Below are 25620 nucleotides of genomic sequence, written 5' to 3' on the forward strand. Positions count from 1 at the left end.
TGTAAGAATTGCTGCCCGATAGAGTTGTTGGAAAGATTAAGTAGCAATTGGCATATGGCGGACAAAGCACTCCATAAACATTACCTTTATCATCATGGATTCCAAAGCTCCTGAATCATATCAGATAAGGGTCCATCTACTCCACCTACGCGTAGAGCAAATTGAAATCATAGCACTTAATGCAAAGTCACCCTTGGTTTATTCCCTGCTGTTTGTTTAGGTAGTGAAAGTTCAGTCCATGTTAAACTTTGAACAATTTGCAGACAGCAGCACATCAGAAACCTCCACAGTGTCCATGACATAGAAGTGACCTGTAGACAGGGGGACTTGGTGGACAGTCCAGAGGACTACCCTGCTTGACTCAACCCTGCCCCTTCCCACCCTGTTAATCTCTCACCAGCCAGAAGCAGATGGTAACAAGGTAGGGGCACAGGAAACTTGACTTAAAGAAAATGCTCCTAAGTGATGGACCATCAAGAGGAGATGCAGTCTCAAAATGGGAACAGTTTCCTTAAGGCTTCCATAATTTCCGAGGAAACAAACTGAGAGCTGCACTTACTTTGGGGCACGGGGAGCGAAATGACCTGGAAGAGTCAAGGGTAAGCAATATGAAATTATTAAATTTGGCAGGGGGGTCCTTTTCCCCCCCTGTATTCTTCTGGCACACCCTTGGGGGAAGAAATATAAAACAGTATTCTTAGATTCTCATGTTTATGGCAAATACATTAGGATCTTAGAAGTTATCAAATGAGTCTGAGAAAGATGCAACACGATCTGGGTCATGGTCTGCGAAGAAGTTCTTAATGAATACGTTAAGAGCTGCATCAGCGATACGATGCATCGCTTCTTGGGTCTGTGACCATCACACAAGAGACCCCTCCCAGGCCAGGGCCTTGTTGTCTACGTCATTAAAAAAAAAAAAAACACCACCAACAAAAAAACAAAACCAACAGACCCCACATGAGCAATAACCGAACAAACAGGTGCAGACCAGTAAGACAATTTTGCATATGAGCTATTTTTATTGTCAAAACTTCTGGAGACCCAAGGAGCTCTGTTAGAGAAATTGGAGCCCCAGGGGAGACCCTAGAAAAACGTTGTTCAGCCAGTTTTTTGTTCCCCAGTCTAGAAAACGAAAATGTCAAAAGGTCACCCAGTGCCTTGGCCACGCAGTCAGCCCCCTAGGCCAGCCGTCCCCACTCCAGTCCCCGTCCTCGCCTCTGGCCACTCCGCCGCGCACGGCCACCTGTTGCGGTCCTGGCGCCCAGAGCTGCGTCGCAAACCGCCGCTAGAGTTCGTTCTAATTCCCCGGAGCAGAGGCTGGCCGGGAAGCCCCGACGCTCCGCGCCTGCTAATCCTCAGGGCGGGCGGGGACTCCGCAGAGCCTCCCAGCCCCAGGCTCCCTTTGTTTTCTCGCTGCGCTCAGACTGTCAGAAGTAGACCCCAGACAACATCCCTCGGCCCGGTTCTGCTAGTGCACGCCTGCGCCCAGCTCAAGCCGGGAAAGGCTGACGCGTCCACATGCCCTTGGAGGGGAACCGGGTCCGTCCGGGCAGGAATGTGCGGCGCAGACAGGTTGCCCGCTGAGATTCCGAAGCGTCCCGGGGATCCGAATTCCTTAGGGCTCCTCAGCGTAGCACTGCTGCAGGAACGCCGCGCCCAGAACGCAAGTTCACGGGTACCGCGCCGCGAGCGAAGGGCAGCGAGATCTTGGCCCGCCCGTACTCTAAAACGCCCGAGGGGAGCCAGGGGGCGGCAGTTAGGGATCTCTTCCCGCCGGGAACGCCAGAGTCCCAGTTCCGAAAGCGACCCGCCCAGCTTCCGAGGGACTTCCCTGCGAGCGCCGCAGGGGTGTGCATTTCTCCGAGTCTGAGAATCCCAGCGAACGGCGGCCCGACAAGAGTTTAAGTCAGCTCCCGGGGCGTCTGTTTGTTTATTGGCTCTTAAGGGAAAAAGTTTGAGGATCTTTAACTAACCTCAGACCTGGCGCAAGCGCAAATCCCCGAATCTCCCCAGCAAAAGTCATCTAATTTCAAGTCGTTATATAAGTGGGGGCTCTTTCTCACCCTCCCTACCCCAAGCCCTCTTATTACTATTCCAGGAGCAAAAACGTGTCTTGCTTTAAAAAAAAAAAAAAAAAAAAATTTTTTTTTTTTTTTTTTTTTTTTTTAGTTATTATTTCCCTGAGCCGGGAGAAGGGAGAAAGCGCAGGCAGCGCCCTGGGCGCGTGGCGGCCCCACCCGAGCACGACCCCTTGTGCTGCGAGAGGGACGCGGGGATCTGGGGTGCCACCCGCTCAGGGCCAGCAGCAGCGCCCCGCGGTCCCTCCGTCTGCCACTCCACGTGGTCAGGATCAACAGTTTGTTGAGCTCATCAGTGACACCTTGAACTTTTCATAAAGAAAATGGGTATTGCACCAGGAGGGTTTGGCCGCGGCCGCCGGGCCGGGTCGTGCTTAATATTCAATGATCTCGCTCGCGCCTCCCCCTCCTCCCCTCGCAGAAATTCCACCGAGTCCGTTACTGGGCTCAGACTTTTAAGTTAATTTACTGCCCACCCCCCTCCCCCACCTCGGCTAGTAACCAGCGCCTTTAGGGCTAACCTCCCCCCCAGCTCCCGCCTGAAAATGACATTTCGCCGGTGTCTCCGGAGGGGGCTGAATTTCACTTTGTAACTTTCTGCGGAACCCGAGCCCGGGTGGCAGCTCGGGTGGTGGTATCGTATGCAAATACGCATGCTGACGTTACAGATCATGTGGGTTTTGGCGTAGATTCCCCACTGATCGAGACATTTTTTTTTCCCCTTTTTTTTCCTTCTTTTTTTTTTTTTTTTTTTTTTTTCTTTTTAAAATTTTGGCCACTGTTCCCCGTACGGGGGCTTTTCCTGTCCGTCTGTCTGGCAGGCTGGCCGTGCCCCTCTTTCCCACGGAGCCCGAGCCCGGCGCCCGGTGGGGAGTGGGGAGTGGGTGGGGGGAGCCAGCAGAGTTCCATTTTGGAACGCCCGTGCCGCGTCTCCGCGCTCCCAGCCCGGGTCCCCGCGTCCCCAGCCCCGGCGCAGGTAAGAAACTTCGCCTCGGCGCCCGGCACCCCCCGCCCGGCGCCGCCAGCCCCGAGCCCCGCACGCCGGGCGCCGGCCACTCCAGCCCAACTTTCCCACCGCCGCCGCCGCTGCCGCGGCTCCCGAAAATGTGTTGTTAATGGGACTTGGCCGGGTTTGTGATTGGAAGAGGGGGTGCGGAGAGGGGGGGGTGCGGGCCCTTTCGGCGGGTGGGAGGAAAGAAGAGGATCCGGAGGTGGGGGGAGATTTTTTTTTAAGAGTTTTGATTACAAGTTTGGATAAATGGGAGCCAGACCGAGGAGGAGGAGGAGGAGGAAAAACATGTCTACGTTTCCCTATGTCGACATAAGCCACAAAAAAATATGGCGTCCGCTTTCGACAGGGCGTTACGTAGACCCGACTCTGTTTTTATTTATTTATTTCGTGGCCGGCGCCCTCCCCTCCGTGGCCCAGCTGCGGCGCTTTGTGCAAACGGGGCAGGTCCCGCGGGGACTCCGGCGGGACGTGGCCCCGGCCCGGCGGGTTTGGCGGAGGGGGGGGGGGGGTCTGCGTGTGCGAGCTGCCCTCCCTCCCCCGCGCTCCCCTCTTCTCCCCTCTCCCGGTGACGATTCGCCGTACTGTGGTGGCAGGAAGCATGACGCCGTGGGCTGAGGCTGCCTCTGCTCTCGTCGCCGCCGGTGGCTGCGGGCGGCCGCCCGAGCTACCTGCCGGGGGGCAGGGCCGGAGCGCGGCGCGGGCCCCACGCCCGGCTCAGGTGGCGGGGCGCCCGCGTGTGTGGGGGGGGGGGTCCGGGGGTGGATCCCCCCCCACCCTCGCTGTCCGCTGCCGGCCGGCCCACGCCCGCGGCCGCCTCTGCCAGCCGAGCCCACGCTCGCCCCCGGAGCGGCAGCTGGCGCTGTGGCGTCCGCCCCACGAGAGGTTCATCTTTGTTGGTGTTGCGGCGTCTTTGTGGCTTCCCCGGGACTTGGTATCCTCGCCTTTGCAAACTTGCCCTTTCCCCCGGCCGCTCTGCAGGAGGCTGCGGAGACGGAGAGCAGCGGAAAGTTGGAAACCAGTGAGCATCACAGGACGGTCCCCTTGGCCCCGTAGCTGTGCGGAGAGCTCGGAGGCGGAGGAGGAGGAGGGTGGCTCGTTAGGCTGGGGAGAAAACTTGGGGAAGCCAAGTTGTGATTTGCTCGGGCTTCCACCTGATTGATCGGCTTCAAAGCCAGTGGGGTCTCTGCCTGCCTTCAGCTGTTTGGGGATGGCCTTTTGTTTGTCCGGAGGTGGGGAGGGGGAAGGTGGGGGAATGGTGACTTTCCCTGGACCCGTCCCCTTTGGAAGAGGTATTGCCCGGCGGGCCCCCGGGGTCCCCTGAGTCTTGTCAGGCCCTAGAGTTCTTCCCCCACCTGATGTCTGATGATCTCCTTATCTCCCAAGTTAGCAGCTCACCAGGTCTGAGGCAGGCCCCATGGGCAGGTTTTGGAGGGGCAGGAAGTCCCCCTCTTCATCCCCTGAGTAGTTCAGACCTACACTTACCCTCTTGTCACACACACGCACAGGCACACACTCTCAGACTTGCAATACACTCACACTCCTTTATGTAGAGCAGAAATTAATGCCTGTTGAAGTGAAGGGGGGTGAGCTTCTGAGGGCTCTTCAAGATTTCAGTCAAAAGGTGATTTTCTATTTATGAGGGCCCTGAGTTTAAGCAGTTCAGTCCCAGGGCAGTAATGTCAAAAAGCATTTGGATGACAACCAAGTGGAATAAATATCTTGTAAAATGGCGTGTTTAAAAGTAAAAATAGATTAATGGAACCCTCAAGTGCTTCAATGGAACTAACATAAAGGGTTGATTCAAGTTTAAAGGGAAAATTATATTAAGCCATATACACATCTTCTTTTACTGCCCGGGGGGTGGGGAATCTACAAGTAAGACTGAAATGTGTCACCGACAGGAACAGGGACCTGTGATCTGTGGGAATCTCGTTGGTGTGGAAACGCTGTGCTCTTTGATCGTTCTTGTGTGCATGTACCTTCTGGCCAGGTTTGATGTCAACTAGGATCCAGCTGAAGTTAACAGTTCTTAAGGGGCAATTCAGAGGTCAGTGATTTAGGGGACATCAGATGTATTAACCAATCCCCATTTAAAGGAAAAGATCAAAATGACAGTGTTTGTGGGCACTCCAGAAGGGTATTCTCCTGATGTAAATGCAGCATATCTTGACATGCGGAAAGGTGATCCCCACACCAATGGTCTCACCTCCATCAGGGCTGTGGGACTGAGTGGGATGCCTGGTGTTTGGCAAAAAGAATAATGACAATATTTGATAATGATTGCTAATGTTTACTGTTTTCATATGCCAGGCACAATGGTTAGTTTTTTGTGTGCTTTATCATTTAGTTCTTAGCATAACCCTGTGAGATAAGTGCAATTATTATCCTCAGGTTACAGTTGAGGAAACTGAGGCTCAAGGAGGTGAAGGAATTTGCCCAGAGCTGCAGAGCAGAAAGTGAAGTCAGTGTTCCGAACCGGGCCCTATTTCTTAGCCTTAAACGCTCCTGTTACAGCAGTTCTCATTAGAACGAGTCCTCATTAGAAGGGAAAAGTAAAGGGACAGGTGTAGTTATGAAAAAGAAGGAACAGTGACACTGCCCTGGGGTCTGAACTCCAGAATTTTCCTGGGTTTTATTCCTTCATTCACTTATTTAGCAGCTACGTGTTGATTTATTTGTTCATTCAGCAGCTGTGATAGTCATCATCCTAATAAGAGTGCAGTCATTAAACACTTTTATATGCCAAGAACCCTTATAAGTGCTCGTGATTATTTTGTCTTCGTGACATCCCTGGGGGGTAAGTACTGTCAGTCTCTCCTTTTTATGGATGAGGAAGCAGAGGCACAGAGAGCACAGAGGTTGCCCAAGACCAAACAGTAAGAGCACCAGACCCCAGAACACGCACACTTTGACCCCAGAAGAGCTCACTCCAGTGCGCTGAGCTAGACATTATGGAGAGACTGGCGACAGAAAGCCCCCCAACATCAATGCAAAACCCTGCTCCAGGCACTGTGGAGGTGCTGGCGGGGTCCAGACCCCCTACCCCCGAGGAATCTGAGCAGACCGGCAGGCCCAATCAAGCAGGATTAACTAAGTGCTGTAATTGAGAAAAGTACTGCGGAAGCACAACGAAGGGTGTAATTATTGTGCTCTGAGGGAATCGTGGAGGTTTTCCTAAAGGGGGTGGCATCTGAACTGACCCATGGAATGAGAAGGAACAATGTCTGGAGGTGTGTCAGATATGATTGTATTCAGCTGTTAGCAGCAGCGATCCTGACCACTGGTGACGTAGCCAGATGGGGGCTTACTCGTGTCAGACAAGAGGGGTGAGTGGGACGATGCCTGGGCTGTACCACTGGGGACCCAGGCTCTGTCTTTCCACTACACCATCCTTAGCTATAGGCCTCCGATCCCAGGTGTGTGTTCTTGAGGTGGAAAGGTGGCTGCCGCGTGTCCGGGCTTCACATCTCCATCCCAGGAAAGAGAAAGCAGGATGAACGAGGCATTGAACATGTGTCTACTAGGGCTTTCCTGTTACATTGGGAAGAGATGCCCCTCTCAGGGACTTCTGTCCTTGGTTCATCAACCAGAACTGCACTGCCTGGCCACCCACACGTACCAGGGAGGGCAGCCCTGCATTTTTTAAGGTAGGCACATTGCTGCCGTGAACAAACTGGGGTGAATGGTGGGATGGTTGTTGAGTTGGCAGATAAAGTGTGTGTGGCCTAAGAGGAGAAGAGGAAGAAAGGTATTTCTGGTGAAGGTAAAGCTGTGTCCTGGAAGCCGAGCATATTCTGAGGAGGTGGAGAGGGGGATGGAGGGACAGTTGTGCAAAGAGATGATTTCAGACTTGAGGGTGGATGTGGAGGAGGGTGGCTGGTAATCCATAGGTACTGGGGAGCTATGGCAGGTTTCTGAGGACGCGTGTCAAGCATTTAGGAAGGTAAGACTGACAGCAGTGTGCCTTGTGCAGACAAATCAGCTCGGTTCTGGTTTGAAATAAAAAGTTTCAGACCAGGGGACCAGTTTTGCCTTAGGGCAAAAAGAAGACCTAGTGCAGTAAGAAAGTGAGGGATGATGGGGAGCTTTTCTTTTAGATCCTGCCAATAGGAATCCCAAATTAACCCAATGCTAGTCAGCTGTTACGAGGACGTAAGTAGCTCTCCCTTTTCATAGCTCAGTTACTGAAAGCTGTGGAGGTAGGTACCATTACTCCCCAGACACTACAGTTGGCCTTTGTCCTGATCCTCAGACTGCTAGGTATTACCTGCATCAGAATAACTTTGGTCATGACCGTTCACCTTTGCTTTAAATGGACAGGATGGTATCAGGAGTCCTCAGAGGCCCTTCTGTTAGGTTCCCCACTCTGGATTCCTCCAGCAAGGACTGATTCTCTGCTCAATTTATTAGCTACTCTCTAAACCTCAATTTCCTCATCTCGAAAATAGAGATCGTTCTAATAGCTGCCTGATGAGTTGTTGTGAAGCTTTGGAAGAAATTTGGAAAAGAGCTGAGCACAGCGCCTAACACTGTGTTCAGCAAATATCACCTGCTGTCACCATCATCACCACCAGCATCATCACTGTCACTGCCACAACCTCTGGCATGTGACTTTATTGTATCCTTGAGATGCCAAGTGATTAACATACATGGATTTTATCATTGATTCCAAGACCCAGACTGCCCCCGTCTTATTGCATTCCCCCCCCTCCCCCTCACGCATACGCACTGGTTAGTGGCAGGTCCGAGTAACCACTGAAATGGAAAGCCTTCCCAGAAAATCGCCGTGAGACCCCGGTGCAGTGTTCAGGTAGGATAATGTGCTGTGTCATAGTCAAATCCAGACAGCGCGGTTCTGAAAGGATGCCTGACTACTCACATGGCCCCGTGGTAGACGATAAAGTAGACATTGTTTTTAGTAGTGACAAGGTAGTTTCATTTTTAACTGGGGGGGGGGGGGGGGGGGGGGAGTCCCTCCTGGTTCCCCTCCCCCACCCTTCTCTAAGGCCCCCTCCCAGCATCCAACAGGTTGTGATTTTAAGAATCACCCACAATGTGTTTCCTGTTCTTATGCTTATAGTCTTACTTTTAAGAGGGGCCGATTGGGGGTGGTGTGAGTGTGTGTGTGTGTGTGTGTGTGTGTGTGTGGGTGTGGGTGTATAACAGACCCCCCCCACAGAGAAAAACTGTCGTGACAACAGTGTATCAGTTTCCACCCAAACTTTAAAATGGAATAAAAGAGGCCAGAGCCAGAACTGATTTTCTTGCTTACCCCTCTTGTTTACCACCCTGGTGAACAATTTTCAGTAAAAAGCCACAGTGCACACACTTTCTTCCTCCCCTCTGCCTGCCTCCACACCTCTAGTACTAGAAACACTTAGTGGACATTAAATCTTATTACAGGGTGTTTCGCTGCAATAGAGTTGCCACATAGAATCTGCAGTGAATGAAATACTTGTACTGTTGATCCATGGGGAATCAGTATTTGTAAGGAGCGTGCCCCCGGCGTTCACTTTGGTGTAAGAGATTTGTGGTATGTTTTGGGGGTGCACAGGCTTGGTTTGGGATAGAAAAGTGAGAAGCGTATGATGGGTTTACTTTTGGGTTTCAAGCCATGCTTGGTTTACCCCGCAGGGCGAAACCAGCAAAATCTTGGGAACCATTTGCTGTCCAATTCAGTGTGGGCAGTGGACTCATGGATCCCTGGGGCCTCAGAGAGTGTCCATATTGAGTTAGCTCCTTCTTTGGGAGGGAATCCTCCCTGTTGGGGGCCCTGAACAGACTTTGGGAGAGAGGAGTCTGCTGTTGAGAAAGGAAGAGGGAAGACGTGAGCAAGAGTTTCTGGGCTCCGGGTTCTCCTTGGCCCGGTTGGATGCCTGCAGCTGCAGCTTCTAGACTCCGAAACATCTGCAGAAAACCAAGGAAGGACCAGAAGTCTAAATTGAGGTAGCATGCCTGCATGCCCTGGCTGTGCAAACATTATGGTTTAAGTCAGTGTTGCAGAAAGACTCCAGAAAAACACTCCTCCGTGGGGCTGAGGTCCATGCCCCACCCCCAGCTGTCTTGCTCCCCCTCCCGCTTTGTCCCCTCTGACTGGTGAGGCTGAACGAATACGAAGTTCCCTATACCCCCAGAACACCACAGACACACAGTGTTGCTGCCTTAATAACAGCGATGCGTCACCCAGATTGAGCACCTGCTGTGTACTGGGCCCTCTGCTAAATACTCTCACTATGTCATTCAGTCTGACCATGAGTAGTACTTTGAGAGCAGGGTCGTAGCCCAGTTTTAAAGACAGGAAACCAAAGCTCAGAAAGGTTAGGTACTTGCTGAAGGTCACAGAGGGAAAGTAGCCAAGTCAGGATTCAAATTCAGATCAGTCTGATCCCAAAGCTGATGTCCTTTTTTTTTAAAGTAGTTTTTTTTTTTTTAATTATTTTGAGAAAGAGAGAGACCGAGCACACAAGCCGGGGAGGGGCAGAGAGAGACAGAGAGAGAGAGAGAGAGAGAGAGAGAATCCCAAGCAGGCTCCACACTGCCAGTGCCAAGCTGGATGTGGGGCTTGAACCCACGAACCGTGAGATCATGACCCGAGCCGAAGTCAAGAGCAGGACGCCTAACCGACTGAGCCACCCACGTGCCCCTCAAGGCTGATGCTGTTAGTCATCACCAGGTCTTTCCGAAATCTTGTGGAGGTGCCCCACCCCAGCCTAGGAGGAAGTATTGGGGAGACGGGACAGTTTTAGAATGTGCTTCTAGACGCTCTGATTGCTTTTCTGCTAAAGGGGTGTAGGGGTGTGGGCGTTCATGCATGCGTGAGGATGCGTGTGTGTAAGTTTAGTCAAAACAGAAGAGAATTCCAAATCCATGCTTGTGATCCAACTGCCCCACCCCAAAAAGACAACTCTAAAGCCTCCAGCAGTGTCTATGACAGAACATTCCCCAGGGGCCCTGCCCCCTTTCCGCCCTCTCCTTGGCTGTAGGGAGGAGGAATCCCAGCGGGCTGCAGGCTGCGCTCCCGGGACTGATGAGAATCCGGGTGCTACTTTCAGGATGCTGAACAGCCTTGCCAGCCAATAGGGGAAGGAGATGGAGGGAGCAGGCGTTGGGAGAGGAGATGGCTGTGTTGCTGTTTTTATACAATAAAAGAGGATCATTGTAATTGGGAGCCCTTGAATCATAACACGTCTGCCTATGGCTCTCTCCAGCTGCAGAGCCATTTAGTTAAATAGCGCACAGAAAACTCCTTTCAGCAGATATTACTTTCCCGCTGTTCTTAAATACAAGACTGAGCTGAATTGCTGTAAGGACAAAGCCATCTCAGCCCGCCCCCCCCCCCCCCCCCCCCGCCCCGGGTATACCCAGAGCCCTCGCGGAATTTCCCTGGCCTGTGGAGGAGGACATTTAGAAATTATTTTCCTTTGCACTGCACCCTTGCCTTTTTGGAAACAGCTCCTTTAAGATATTTGCACACAGTCTGGTCAGAGTTGGATGTCATAGTCAAGTTGTTTATGGGGGGTAGTGACCCAGAAGGGGCAGAGAGAGGCCAGAATGCCAGTGCGGGTAGAGATGGGGTGTGTCCTTGCTTTTGGAGGAGGGCGGTGGGAAATGGAGAGATATGGACCGACAGCTGGAAGCTGGGAAGACTGCCCCCAGGTCAAGAAATTTAGAGGAAGGGAAGGCAGTGGCTCCAGGCAGGAGCAGAGAAGAAGCACAGACCCACACCTAACCTCCCCTAACAGAGCGCCGAGGGCTCATTACCCTGTACTTTCTTCCCGGGAACTTTGTGTTACAGAATTAATTAGGAGAATGCGGTGAACTTCTGCCAGAGCCCCGCAGTTCAGGAGAGTGGAAGATTTCACAGTGTTCCCAGGAACAGGGGCTTTTGGGCTCACAGAGCCACAGAGTGGACACGGTTTGGGTCACTCCATGGGTTAATGGTAGACATTCCAAAGATGGAGGGCTGTATTCAGCAGCGTGAAATTGAACATGGCCTGACGTCAGCACTTTCAGAAATGGGATTTATGGGTCTCCTGGTACAAACTCTAATGTCCTCTGGGGTCCCTGGAGGAAGATAGTGGGGACCGGGGGATGAGTCTAATAGCAACATGGTGCATTAGTGGGATCAAGGAATGTTCCGGCTGGAAGAAACTTCAGGGAGCACTTAGTCCATCTTAGGGAAACTGAGGCCCAAAGAGGTAAGGGATTTGCCCAAGATCACACGATTATATGGCAGAGTATTACTTTCCTCTTCTATAGCTTGAGGCTCTTCGGTTTCCTCGAGCCTTCCCTAACCTAGCCTCTTTTCCTCTGTCTAGTCAACAAACACCTGCCAGAGGACGAAAACGACATCCCTGCCCTCGGGAAGTCCTTTGGCCCTTAGCAACTGCACTGATCGTCACACTGACATTATAGGAGCAATGCTGAGCCCTTTTTGTGGATTAGCTCATGAGAATCCCAAGAGATACAAGAACCCTTTTATTTCCACTTAACAGGCGAGGAACAGCAGAGTGGGAAGCCCTCTGTCCGAGGTTTCTGGGAGCCAGGCAGTCTTCTTCCGTACTGGTGCTCCCCAGGCATGGGCCCATGCCACCTGTCCTGCCCTCTGTGCACCTGGGGCTCCTCCATCACTGATTAGAACCAGCGGCCAAGCCACCAGCCAGTGCCGAGGGTAACACAAGGATGCACGTGCAGTTAGGGCTTGACAAAGGGCTTTTTTAAAAATGGTTTTTATTTATTTTGAGAGAGTGTGTATGCATGGGAGTGGGGGAGGGGCAGAGAGAGCAGAGAGAGAGGATCCCAAGCAGGCTCTGCAATGTCAACACAGAGCCCGACATGAGGCTCGATCTCACAAACCTCGAGATCATGACCTGAGCCGAAATCAGGAGTCAGACGCTTAAATGAGCCACCCGGGCAGACAAAGGGCTTTCTTGTGCATAGTTGGTTTTTTTCCCCCCAATGTGTCGAATGCCAACTGTATGTAGGTTCCTCACACCCTCACACCATCGTCCAGGTCGTTTGTACAGCAGCCCTGCTGAGCAGATAGTGTGAAGGTCAGGGCCAGGATTCCAGCACAGGTCTGTGGAATCCAAGACTGGAGCAGTTCTAGCCACATCAGGCATGCTGCAGCCACAACCCACTGATTGGGAGAACTCTGTGGGCAGGGACAGGTCACTTAGGGATACAGAATCACCAGTTGACTGCCCAGGTTAGTTTCCCTGATGTCCCCCTAAAAGTAAAGGAATCTGAGGCACTTCAGGCAACTTTCAGCTGAGCAGCAGATACTTCTTTGAGCATGTTAAGAAGTACCAATTATAATATATGGGGCAGTACGTGCCAAGCCCTGTGCGGCTCTGTACCTGGGTCCTAGAGTTAGCCCCTATTTTAAAATAGCTTACGGTGTAATGTACATACCTTAGAATCCACCCAGGTATAAAATGTACAACTAACTGATATCTAGTATATTTACAGTTGTGCAACCATCACAACAATCTAGTTTTAGAACATTTCTGTCATCCCAAAGACAGATCCTGTGTCCATTAGCAGTCACTTCCCAGCCCCCTCCCAGCCCCCTTCCCCAAGCCTTAGCAACCTGAGCTACCTTCTGTCCTATAGACCTGCCCTTGTTGGACATTCCACATGGGAGAAACCGTGTAATCTGTGGTCTTCCCTATTTAGTTTCTTTCGCTTCACATAATGTTTTTGAGGCTCATCCGTATTATAGTACGCATCTGTACTTCATTGTTTTTATGGCTAAATAGTATTCCATTGTGTGGCTATGCCTGCGAGGGCTGCCATCACAAAATGCCACAGACTGGGTGGCTTAAACAACAGGCATTTATTTTCTCACAGTTCTGGAGGCTGGACGTTCAAGATCAAGGTGTCAGCACATTGGATTTCTTCTGAGGCCTCTCTCCTTGGCTCGCAGATGGTTTCCTTCTCACTCTGTCCTCACACGGCCTTTTCTCTGTGCACACACATCCCTGGTGTCCCTCTGTATGTCCAGATTTCCTCTTAAAGGACACCAGGCACATTGCTCTAGGGCCCACACTGATGACTTGTTTTAACTTAATCACTTCATTAAAGGCCCTATGTCCAGGGTCATTTGGGTGGCTCAGTCAGTTAAGGGTCCAACTTCAGCTCAGGTCATGATCTCACAGTTCGTGGGTTCGAGCCCCGCGTCAGGCTCTGAGCTGCTGGCACAGAGCCTGCTTGGGATTCTCTCTCTCTCCCTCTCTGTCTGCCCCTCCCCTGCTTTCTCTCTCCCTCTCTCTCAAAAATAAATAAATAAATAAACATTAAAAAAAAATAAAGGCCCTGTCTCTGAATACAGTCACATTCTGGGGTCCTGGGGATAGAGCTTCAATGTATGATTTGGCGGGGGGGGGGGGGGGGGCAGAGCACACAATCCAGCCCATATTTTGTTTATCCATTCACCTGTCAACAATGGGATTTCTACATTTGGGGCATTATAATAATGCTGCTGTGAACACTTGTGTGCAATGTTTGTGTGGAGGTGTGTTTTCATTTCTCTCGGGAGGATCCGTGGGAGTGGAACTGCTGGATTGGATGGTCACTCTATGCTTTCCTTTTTGAGAAAACGCCAAGCTCTTCTCCAAAGTGGCAGCACCCTTGCACACTCCCAGCAGCAGTGCATGAGGGTTCTGATTTCGCCAGGTCTTTGCCAGTCCTTGGCATTGTCGTCGGTCCCATTTTACAGGTGAGGAAACTGAGCACAGCGTGGGGAAGGTCAGTCACATGGCTAGTGGGCAGGATTCACGCACTGGTCTGACCAGTGAACTACCCAGGGCCTGGACTGGGTAAGGCAAACGAGGCACCCAGTGTGCAAAACATAAGGTGGTGCTCGCTCCCGGGCTCCTGCAAATGCAGGGTCAGCGCTTGAGAGGGAGTGCCTCCTTGAGTTCTGCGTCCTGGGTGCCTAGTTTGCCACTGCCTCACCCTTGTCCTGGCCTTGCCACTGTGTGTAGGGTACTGTGCTCAGTATTGGGAGCAGGGGAAGGGACACAGATGACCAAGCCACAGCCTCTTCCCTGGAGGTGTTCTCAGTCTAGCTGGGGAACGTGTGCATTTGCTGGTCTACACAGTGGGCCTAGCTGGACTTGCAGGCCTGGAACCCCTGCTGCTAAGGCCGCTGTGTGAATTATAGGGGGTAACACCTGTAAAGTACTTAGCACAGCACCCGGCACCTAGGCAGTGCCCTAGAAATGCTGGCTCATATTGTTTTGTTATCCCTGACATATCTCTGACCTCATGTACTATGAGGCTGCCTCTGAGTCACTGTGGTTTGAGGGATATCCTAGTGCCATGAATCGATGACTAGGGGCCACACCCCTACCCCACAGAAGGGGCCATCACCCAGCGAGAGCAGGAACTGGTCATCCAGGCTCTCCTCAGACCTGCCGAGCCTGTCCTGGCGGACCCTGGTGGGTCCTGTCCCCAGAGCCCAGCGCTGGCTCCACTCGAGCTTCTGGCGTTTCCTGGCTGGGCTGTAGTGACGCTCTTGTGTCTGGTTGTGTTACCTCCAGAGCCATAGTGTGATTCCTGTGCTCCCCGGTATGAGAAAGTACCTGATAGATAGTGCTTGAGGACGAGGTGAGGCAGGGAAGGGTGGCTTCCGGTCCTTTCTGCTGAGCTGACAGTCCCCTGGTTTTCTCCACTGGGGAGAAAGAGCCCTGTGTGTGGCTCCACTTATAACCAGATCATCCTGCGGGTCTTTCAGGGTTGGGAGGGGTGCACTGATTGGTCCTGGTAGGGGATTTGTGGAATCAACTTCAAGATTTCTGGGTATAGAAGATATGTGCCAGTTACAAAAACGATAGGAATTTGCAGTTCTTAAATACCACATCTGATCGTGTTTCCTTACCCTCCTAAAAAGCTCCCCATGTCACTGGTTGTCCAGGAGTCACAAACCCAAATGCTTTCAGGGGTATAGAAGAGTGAAGGGGTGAAGTATAGGGCAGTAGAAAGCAGTGGGGAATGGGTCAAAGTGGAAAGCATATGCCCAGTCTAAAGGCATTCAAAATCAATTTTTTCCCATTGTGCTTTCCTGTCTATTCTGAGGACTCCCACTTAGTAACTTCTAACCCATAGGATCAAGTCCAAATTCCTGACCCTAGCATGGTGGCTCTTGGAGAGCTGACCTCTGCCTACCAGGCTTATTCTACCATAACTAGTTCCCCTGCCCCCTCTGCCATATGCCCCACACTTCGGCCAGACAAGACTGATGCCTAAACCTTGTGTGCCGTCTTTTCCTTTTCATTCCTTTCCACACATAGATTCTTTTCCCTGGAAAGACTCATCCCCCAAACTTAGCAAGACCTACTCATTCCTGCTATAGAGATACTTGCTCCCTCCTCCGAGAGGCTAGTGTGCCATAGAAATAACCCCTTATAAATCTTAGCAGATAAGATAGAAAAAAAAATGGATTTTTGTCTGTTTGCACATCTGTCTCCCTGGAAAACCGTGAGCCACCCCCACCCCCCAACCCTCACCGCAAGGGAGACTTTCCTATTTGTCTCCACGTTCCCAGCACCAGCACAAGGCTGGCCCACTTAGTAGGTTCAAAATGAGTATCTCTCCTCTCATGTGATTGGATTGTTACTGAGGATGAGTAAAGGACCCTTCACTGTTTGGGAGCCTGTGCTCTCGGGCAACACAAGTTGGCAGCCAGATGCGTTGCTGCTCGCTGCTGCCCCTGGTGGCAGGTCCTTGACACTGCCTGGAAAGACAGTCAACTGGACCATTTTGTAACAGGAAGCAGTGGAGGAAGCTTCCGTCCCAGGCTGGTTTTGTCCCGGATTCAGGATCTTTTGGCCAAACTCTGCCAAGCTCCCTGCCTCCCTGGCTCAGCCCTACTGCCTCTTCTGGATCTCTGGCCTATCTGTGCAGCCTGGATCCACTGCCTCCCTCCAACTTGTCCCACGTGACACCTACAGCACTATCACAGGTGTTGTTGCAGGGTCTTTCTACTACTTTCAATATTAAACTTTCTTTTATTTTTGTGTTTTTTACAAAGTCTGAACTTGAGACCAAACTCTACCGTAAAGTTGTTAGAGAGAAAGGAAACCAAACCGATTGAATGCTACGTACCAACCATTGAATCTTGTTTTAAATTGTTTCATTTTCCCAATAACCCCACTTGGTAGACGTTTTTATACCTATTTTATGTATGAGAAAATTGAAGCTTTAAGAAATTAGCTTGCCTGAGTTATACGGGAAATGGCTGAGCTGGGATTTAAAGCCAGGTCTGAGTGACATCAGACCCCAGGGGATCTGTGGCCACATCACAATGTTGAAGTGTTAGGTAAAGAGTATTAAGAGTCTGTGTTGGGGCACCTAGCTGGCTCAGTCGGAAGAGCATGTGACTTCTGATCTTAGGGTCGTGAGTCTTTGAGTTCCACGTTGGGTGTGGAGATTATTAAAAAAAAAAAAAAGTCTGTGTTAAGTGCCTTAGCACATGGGATACCAGGGAAACTAGTTCTGTATTCCCTTCCAGAGTTTAAGATTTTGCTTATGAAAGCCTGCACAGGTAGAATTAGTAACAGGAGCGTCTTTTTCCTTTCCCTTACCAGGTGCTTCTTGGCCAGTGTCTCATTCTCAAGATATTTGTCCTCTCACAGTTTCGTTAACAATTTTTCCCTGCTCTGGGGAGGCAAGAAAAAAAGTACCTGTCACCAGAGAGATGGCCAGATTTACTAAATCTTCATAATCTTGCTGGACCATCTTATGTGATGGGAAGATGGTCTCACTGAGATTTCAGTGTACTGAGTGTGTGGTTGAAAATAACTGGCCATCCTGTGACAGACGTGCATGAGCCTTCTGGAATAGGCGCTGAATAAATGTACATGAGTCGTCAGTTATGATGCAGTGACCAGTAAGCCCCAGTATCCTAGTGGCTTAACAAAGCAAGGTCTATCTCTTAGTCTTTGGAGGTGTGCTGAAAGGCAACCGGTCATCAAGGTAGCTTTCTTCGAAGCTGGGACTTAGGGATCCAGGCAGCCTTGACCTGGTGGGCACATCATTTGAAACAATTGGCTTTCAGGCTGCTGGAGCAGAGGAAAAGAAAATTAAATGGTCACATACGCACTCCCTAAAACTATCACCTCTCCTCCCCCTGCCTAACTCTAGGATGCTGGGAAACCAGGGAGTTGGGAGAGTGGATGTGAATATGAGTGTTTGGTGAGCAGTACATATTTCTGACCTGTGAAGCCCTGGACTGGCCGTGCTATTCCAGCAAGTCATTGTTCCTGTAAGCCTGGCTGGGGATCAGGGAGTAAAGAGGATCAGTGGCAGAGCCCAGACTTGAACACAGCTTCCAGACACTTAGTCCGGTGCCACTTTGGCTCTAAGGACAGCGCTCAGTTGTCTCTGTCAATTGGGATGTGGAGGAGCCGTCCTAATGCTCAGAAAGGCCACCAAACACTAAAAATAATTTTTTGCAACATCTTTACCTTTCTTATATTGTGTAGAATACCATTGCAGTTTGGATTTACATTGAACATCCAATGCGGGGTAAAGAAAATGAACGTTAATGAGCCCACAGCTGCTGCCAAGCACTAGTGAGTAACTCTGATGGCCAGCATTTGCCTCGAGAGTGCGATGTGCCAGGCGGATTCTCAGCTCTATGTGGACAAATTTATGTACTCCACCCAACTCCCCTAGGAGGTCCTTTACTGTTAATTTCCTCCTGAGAGAGGCCTGATTATCTGTATATAACAGATGAGGAAACTGAGGCTCAGAGAAGTCACATGGCTAGGAAGAGGCCGAGCCCAGCCTCACAGGCAGATCTAGCTGATCCTCAACCCAACGCTCAATTCGTGAGGTTTGGGAGTATGTTGGGGGGTGCAGGAAAGGCCTAGGATTGCGTAGCGGTGCTATTCAGGTGAGTAGTTGAATGCTTTGGGGGTATTCTGCCATGCCTGTCTATTCTGAGGTGTGCCGGAAGCGTTACGGATGCTGGACATTTGGTTTATTCGTACAGGAAATATTCAGGAACCTACTATGCATCAGACACGCTGGTAAATACTAGAAATACTGAGGTGCTTTCAATCTGATTTATTTCTCCGTGGGACTTTCTAGATTTTCAAAAATGTCCTTGAAAGATAACTTTAGGACCTCGAACATTCCTGCCTGGAATGATCATGTATTTGAGTTTTGGCTTCAAGAACATGGCCTGTGGCACCTGGGCTCTGCTTGGAAAGCAAGGACCCCCTTCAGCCAATTGATCCTGTGATTGAACAGCCCAGCGTTTGTTGGTTACCAACTTCGCACTAGTTCCTGTCTCAGACGGTCAGCCAGCCAGTGATAAAGCCAACGTTTGAGATCACCTAGTCCACCCCTCTGAGGTTTTATAGTAGAGGAAACCAAGGCTCTCTCTAGGTTGTGAAATACTCTAGGCCCTTCTGCTTCTTTAAAATGTTTCAGTCTTGGGGCGCCTGGGTGGCGCAGTCGGTTAAGCGTCCGACTTCAGCCAGGTCACGATCTCGCGGTCCGTGAGTTCGAGCCCCGCGTCAGCCTCTGGGCTGATGGCTCGGAGCCTGGAGCCTGTTTCCGATTCTGTGTCTCCCTCTCTCTCTGCCCCTCCCCCGTTCATGCTCTGTCTCTCTCTGTCCCAAAAATAAATAAAAACGTGGAAAGAAAATTTTAAATGTTTCAGTCTCAAAGCGCATTCCAGAGCAACAGATTTTACCAGTGATTCAAGACGTGTTCCTCCCTCTACTGCGCTTCCATTCAGGAATGTTAAGCATACAGGGTTCTACCCCTCTTAGGCACTTTATACTTTCGACAGTATGCCTTTCCATTTACCCCGGGTGCCCAGGACAGGAGCACTGACCAGCCTCATCTCCCGCCTAGCCCCCCAATTTGAGGGGGTGATTGAGGAAGCAGTCCCTCCATCATGGAGAAGGTAAAGGACACGTACAATGTCAGATGATTAGCAGTGGAACCTGGGCTCCAACCCTGTGCTTTTTGTTTGTGCTTCACGTGTGTGTGTGTGTGTGTGTGTGTGTGTGTGTGTGTGTGTGTGTGGTTTTCTTGCTTGTTTTTCGGTATTAGAATTTTATGGCCAAGTTCTCTGACAAAAACTAATCATTTTAGACTGTCAGGGTGGGGGGGGGGGTGGAGGTGGGGGAGGTATATGTCTGGGGAAGTATGTCTATTAAATAGTTTTGGTTTTGGTGAACATCACATTTTTTCACTTAGGGTTTAAATCGTGGAGTTTGGGTCTCCGAAAGTAATGGCATGACTCGGTTATCTCCGCGGTGAGGAGAACTTGGCTTTCGTGATCCTGGTAATCCGAGGAGGGGGCCTGCAGGGCTCCATCTTCCTGACCGTGAGAAGTTTTCCATCCAGGTGACAGGGCTGGATCCGGGGCTGTGGGCAGCCTCCCTCATTCTGAGATTTTGGAGGAGTCCTGCCTGCCCACTAACCCTCCGCCTTTGCTTTGCACAAATGACAGGCATTTGAATTTACTTACGAGAAAAACAAAACGCTTTTGACTCCTGTAGCTCATCTGGTGGGGCAAGCGTCCGTCTATCTTGCGGTTCAGATGCCCTTGATGACAGAGGACCCCAGCCACTATTACATCTCTTTCATCGTGGCTCCATCACATCCTGCCCTCCTCTCCCATCCTGGGTTCATATGGTAGCTGTGTGCCAGGCCTGCAATCCCTTCCGAGAGGGGCAGGAACTGTGTCCTGGACAGTACGATGGAGCCCCAAGCTCTAGTGGCCACCCCTTGTGCAGAGTAGTTGCTCAGTAAATATTTGTGGAATTTCTGAGGCAGGCAGCACTAGTGAACCCACAGCGACCCTTATCCGGGACACAAGCTGTTGGAGATTTGGCACATGGGTCATTTGTTCTGGCAACTAATGAAACATCTTTGCACCATGTGCTATCGGCAACCCTAAATGCAGGTTAACAGCAAATGCTTGCATTAGTCATGAGGATAGCTAGTGGTCACTTCATGCCAAGTCTTTTCCCAAGGGAGGAGAGAGCAGTGGAGGGCGGGGAGGCAGGGTGGGAGGGAGAGAGGATGGAAATCATATTAAACCACAGGAATAAAAGAACAAAGAACACAGGTTTTCCCCCCCCAGTGAAAACCATGTGAGAGGCTTGCCTGAAAGACTTGTAAAAACATAACAAAAACCTGCAGCTGGAAGTTATATCTTGTGTAGACAGGTGCACATGCACACACATACACATACACGGGTTATACACACGTACACACACAGGTGAACACACACGCCTACATACCCACACACAGGTGCACACGCACACACACACACATACACACAGCTAAAACATAGTACAACTGAAAAGTTTAATTTGTGAGTCCTTTATTTGACAGGACATAGGTATTGTGTACAACCTTAGTCGCAGAAAATACACATTGAGACTAATTGTTTTGTAAGTTCTGAGCTGTAGATACTCTATGAATCAAGGCTTTTAATGAATGAAAAGACTGTTTGTGTATGGTTGGTTAAAATAACAACCCATGAGAAAATTCTTAATCCTAGGTTTGCAGAAGGGGACTATTTATTCCCTAATTACCTACTTCATTGTGGGTGCCTATAATAAAATTCTCAGGTTATATTGGGCAAAATTGGGCAAAGTGTAGTTTTTAATAAAATAATTGTTTAAGTAAACATAGTCCTGCAAATTTCCCATAATGCCCCTTGTTGTGAAATGAGTTTCATAAGTTGGGACTTGACATCTTTCCTCATGAACAGGATTTTGACACGGAGCTTCTATTCAGGGGCTCTGGACACACAAGGGGAATGTTTTCATTTCAGAAGAGGAATCTAGAAAGTAAGGAAGCAGAAATGTTTGGCAGTGTCCTCCCATCCCCCCCCCCCCCCAATCACGTTTGGAGGAAGGTGACTGCCAGTTCTGGACAGTCACCGTCTTTCTGTTCAGATGAGCCCTCGTGGAACTTCCCCACGATTCTGGAACAAGTACGTGGCCTGAAAGAAATTCCATGCACAGATGGGAATCAGGAGGCCTGGAGACACCCAGCTCAGCCACCCGCTGCCTGCTGACATTGAGAGGGTCATTCTTTCCCTCTCCAGCCTCGGTTTCCCTGCTCGTAAAGTAGGGGTGACCTTACAGCCTCTGAGCCACTTCTCTTCCCTGAAGTGTGCAGGGCGGGTTGTCTCTGCCCGCTCCAGGTTGGCAGGACTTCTGCAGGTAGGGCCGGCTGTCAGATGCCTGCTGCCACCCTGGCTGCCTCCGAGCGGCCAGTTGACTCAGACCTTTCTAGAAGCCTTGTACAAAAGAACTCGACTTTCCACCGAAATTGCCCGTGGAACTATGGTGACGTTTCCTTGGAAAACCCACGTGGTGTTGAGCAAGCAGGCTGCTCCGTGCAGCTGCCGACAGTCCAAACTCCCAAGGCAGTGGGTCTGCAACTGATTTACAGGGAAGCACCGAGAAGGGGCGGCTGGTGGGGGGTGGGGGTGGCTGGAGAGAGGGCTGGCAGGTTCTCAGGTCCCAGCGCCTGGCTGGAAAAGTTAACCGGCCATCTCCTCGAGGGGGACAAAGCCATCTCCGCGAGGGGGACAAAGCTGGCCAGACCTGCCCTCCCACCCCTCCTCCTCTGGAATGCCGTGTTTATTTATGGCTCTGTGGATCCCTGTTTCTCTTGGGAAATCACTTCTCCCAGGGCTGGGGGAAGCTGGCAGGATGTCTCCAAAGCAGGCTCCTTCCCCCCGCCCCCAGCAGTTAGAGCTTTTGGACACCAGGGATTGGGGGTGGGAGATGCCTCAGGAGAACAGGAGGAGGTAGGCCCGCAGGTGGTGTTGGGGACTTCTGAGTGGTCAGCCTGGATTAGCACCCTCTCCTTCCCCCTTTCCGGTTCGGTTCGGAGCCTGGAAAGAGGGTGGGGACTTAAAAGTGAAAGCAGCCGAATTTCCCTCTCCCTTCCCCCGCCCCAGCGAGCAACCCCAAAATGATGCCAGGAGCAGAGGTGCGAGGGCTCTTAGGTTAGTAGGTGGTCAGAGCCAGACTTGGTGGTTTAGCCATCTGGTGTCTTTCTATTCGAGGCTGTGATGGTGGCTCCGGGCCCACCTCACATCCCTTGCCTCTCGTCGCTTCCTCCAGAGACTCGTGCTGGAACTCACTTTCCAGCTCTACCGTCGCCTCCACGGGGAAGCCTTCCCTGAAGTGGTCTCTGCCCCTGCCCCTCCAGACCAGGGTTTCTCTACGTCAGCACTGCCGACATTTGGGGTCAGGCAGTTGTCTGTCGTGGGGGCTGTGCTGTGCCTCTTGGGGTGTGGAGAGCACCCCTGGTCCTCCTCCACCAGATGCCAGCAGCACCTTCCCCAAAATGCCTCCAGATGCAGCCAAATGTCTCCTGGGGGGAGACTGTCCCCTCTTCCCTCCCTCCCGCTCCACTGCCAACCTTGGGGCCAAATCACATGCCCGGTTCTGTTTCCTTCACAACCCTCTTCCCTCCCTGACATGATCTTATTTTTCTCTCTTGATCCCGCTGGTGCGCAGCCCTGGCGGCCCGTTATATTCACCTGAGAAGCTTTAAAAAAATCCCGACGCCAGGCCCCACCCCAGGTGATTCCACCAGAATCTTGGGAGAGACTCCTTAAAAGCTTCCTGGCTTGGTCTGCTGGGCAGCCTGGGTCGAGAAACATCTTGCTCTGTCCCTCTGGCGGGTAAGCCACCGCATGAGGGAGGAGCACGGCGGCCTTGACCACACCTGTAAGTCCAGAGAACGATGCCTGGCGCACAGTAGGACTCGGCACTGAGATCCCACGAACGTGCAAACACTCCAGACAACCCATCATCACTAGTAGGTGTTCTTTGTTCTTTTGCTATTACCATTCGTTCGCTCAACAAACATTCATCGAATGCTTGCTGTGGGCCAGGTGTGGTGGTGCTACATGCTGGGGATGCCAAGCTGAGCAAAACTGAACCCCCGTCTTCTAGGTGCCTCCAGGCTCCTGGGAGGCAAATATGTAAAACGCGAGGTTGCCCATAGGATGCGATCGTTGCTAGACTGGCGGTGTGCAGAAAGCAGCTAGAACAGAGAACACGGAGTTCCTAAAAAGACACGAAAAGGAGTCTCGTTTCTCTTAGCGAGGTGTTTTCCTTAGTTTTGACACTTGGGTGACATCACAGCAGCTGAGCCAACTGAGGTCCTGGGAGGCCACCTAACTTCCGATAGGAGCCACCTGCCTAACGTGGCCCCATCTGGATTCAGACCCAGATCTGCCTTCCTCGAAGGCCCGTGTTCCCTCCAGGAGATGCTACTGTGTCCAGAGCTGAGACTGGAACACAGGACCCTGGGTTGGTTCCGTGTGCACAGCAGCCACTCGGTGCCTTCAACCAGCGCGTAGGATGCCCGCCGCTCCCACCACTAACCTGCTGTGGACCATCCATCTCCTGCCCCCGAAGAGTTTTACCCCCGAAGCCCTTTCAGTCTATGAAACCAAGAATCAGACTGTCTTCGTTTGACTCCTCAGAAGGAGACCCCAAGACAAAGATTTAAGTGAAGGTGGTTTATTTGAGAAGTATAGGAAGCTCTGGCAGGGAGCCAGGAAGGGAGCCTAGGAAGAGAAGGTGGGGGGGGGGGGGACACGAAGTACTTTCCAGCAAGTTACCACGGTGGGCACCTGGGGCCGCAGCTCACGGGACCGCATGGCCCACCCAAGAGGTGTGGCAGGCATGGGACTCACCAGTACCCACTCAGGAAGCAAAGTGGGCACGGAAACCAGAGAGAGCCCCCAAGCAAGGAAACACAGGTGTTGGCAGTTAGAATTCTATGAGGCTCAAGTGCGAGGAAGGGGGCACGCGGTAGGGCACGGGCGGCATCTGCTCAGACCCAGAGGAGTGCTTCTCAAATATCATTTTTTTTTTCAGTTGTCAGTCTCATTTTGGGGGCACCTGTTGTATATAGAGCTCCGGGCTGGGTTTGAAGGTTTGAAATAGACATTCTGTCTCGGAGGGGTTGGCGGTCACAGACAGGTGACCAGAGCGCTGTCTGTGTAAGCCTCACTTCTGCAAACACTGGTATGAAAAAGGTCCAGGTCCTCAGCCCAGCATTCGTGGCATTTCCCTGGGCAGGATGCAGCCCCCTCTCGTCATTCCCTCCCCCTGGAGCGCTCTGCTCCAGGAGTTTTGAACTGCTTGCAGCTCCTGAAAAAGCGTCTTCTTTCTCTTCTCCCTCTGGACCTAAATTTATACGTGGTAGCCCTTCTTCTTTGTTCCCAGAATAACTCCCCATCGTTTATGAGTCGGGTTAATATCTCCTCCTCCGGGAAGCCATCTCTGACTACCACTCCAATCCAGGTGCCCTTGGCTGTTGTCAGGGTCACTATTCTTATTCCTCTCGGAGGAGTTGCCATAGAAGATTGCCATCACATCTTCTCTGTAAGCTTTGGGGAAGCCATGGATACATGTTTCCTTTTCACTGGGCGTTAAACTAGGCCTGGGTGTGAAAGCTAGGCCTGAATTTCAAACTTAGCTGAACGGCTTCCTAATTGTGAAACTGGGACTGAATTTCAAGCCTCAGTTTTCTAGTCCTTAGAAATGGGCACAATAATGCTTCCCTCACAAGAGTGCCGGAAGCATTAGCGAAATTCATGAAAACTGCCTAGGACACAGTATACATACAGGCATCTGAGTCAGGGCCCCCGACAGAACGTGGAGTAGTAACGGGAATTAGTGAATGGACCGTTCACAGGTAGGTGCGCAGGGATGAGTAGAGCCAGCAGGAAACGGGGAAGCCCTGGGTGAGCAACAGCTGCAGGGCCCGAAAGAGCAAGCGGAGGGGTGGCCCCTGGAACCGGAGAGAGGCTGTCTTACATGATAAGTACCAACTAACCTTGACTGTGCACCTGCTATGGCCACTGTTCCAAATCACTTAAGCCGCATTTATGGGGTATTCCCCGTTTGTCCCATTTGACGGATAGGAAAGGTGAGGCACAGAAAGATTCATTTTCTCTGCGTCTCGAAGTTGGGGTGGGACCTTGCTGTCCTATGACCCTCTGATCTGTGTGGTTGGTGAGCGGGAGCCATTATTGCTTCTACTGCTACTTGGTCGCGGTGGCTGGGCCCTAAAATGTGAGGCAACGCGGGCTCCTAGGCGGGCTCAGACGCTTTCCAGCCAACTTATTAGCTACAAATTGTGGCCACCTCACCTGGGCCCTAAGTGGGCATATTTATCGAGTAATGAAATTGGAAGTCTCATCCCTTTAAGCTTCTGGTAATGTGGGACATGGTTCACTCGTAAGAGTTTTAATACTCGCGCATATTTGTTGACTCCATGAATCCTTTTTGACATTTGTTCAGGATTTCCAGGCTGTATGGGAAGGAAAGCAAAACACCATCGTCAGTGTTGTAGGTAGAAATAGAGAAATAGGGTTTTCCATTCAGATTGAAATGTTAGGCACTTGCAGGCGGCCTTTGAATTTAGATGGCAAATTTAACACTCCTGTCGGGGGCCACCCAACCTGGTAACCACAGCCAGCATCCTGCCCAGTGGGCACCCCACAGT

At 51.2% G+C, this 25620-nt stretch overlaps 1 protein-coding gene across 2 annotated transcripts in view; it reads left to right on the forward strand.

The window, feature by feature from the left end:
• The first annotated feature begins 2670 nt into the window (after positions 1-2670).
• Positions 2671-25620, forward strand: part of ZHX2 (zinc fingers and homeoboxes 2) — a 162765-nt gene continuing 139815 nt past the window's right edge. For both annotated transcript variants that reach the window (XM_047842588.1, XM_047842587.1), the window contains exon 1: positions 2671-3057. The gene's annotated coding sequence lies outside the window, so the exon portion shown is untranslated. The remainder of the gene's footprint in view (positions 3058-25620) is intronic.

The sequence above is a fragment of the Prionailurus viverrinus genome, chromosome F2 (assembly GCF_022837055.1).
Source record: "Prionailurus viverrinus isolate Anna chromosome F2, UM_Priviv_1.0, whole genome shotgun sequence".
NCBI lineage: Eukaryota > Metazoa > Chordata > Mammalia > Carnivora > Felidae > Prionailurus > Prionailurus viverrinus.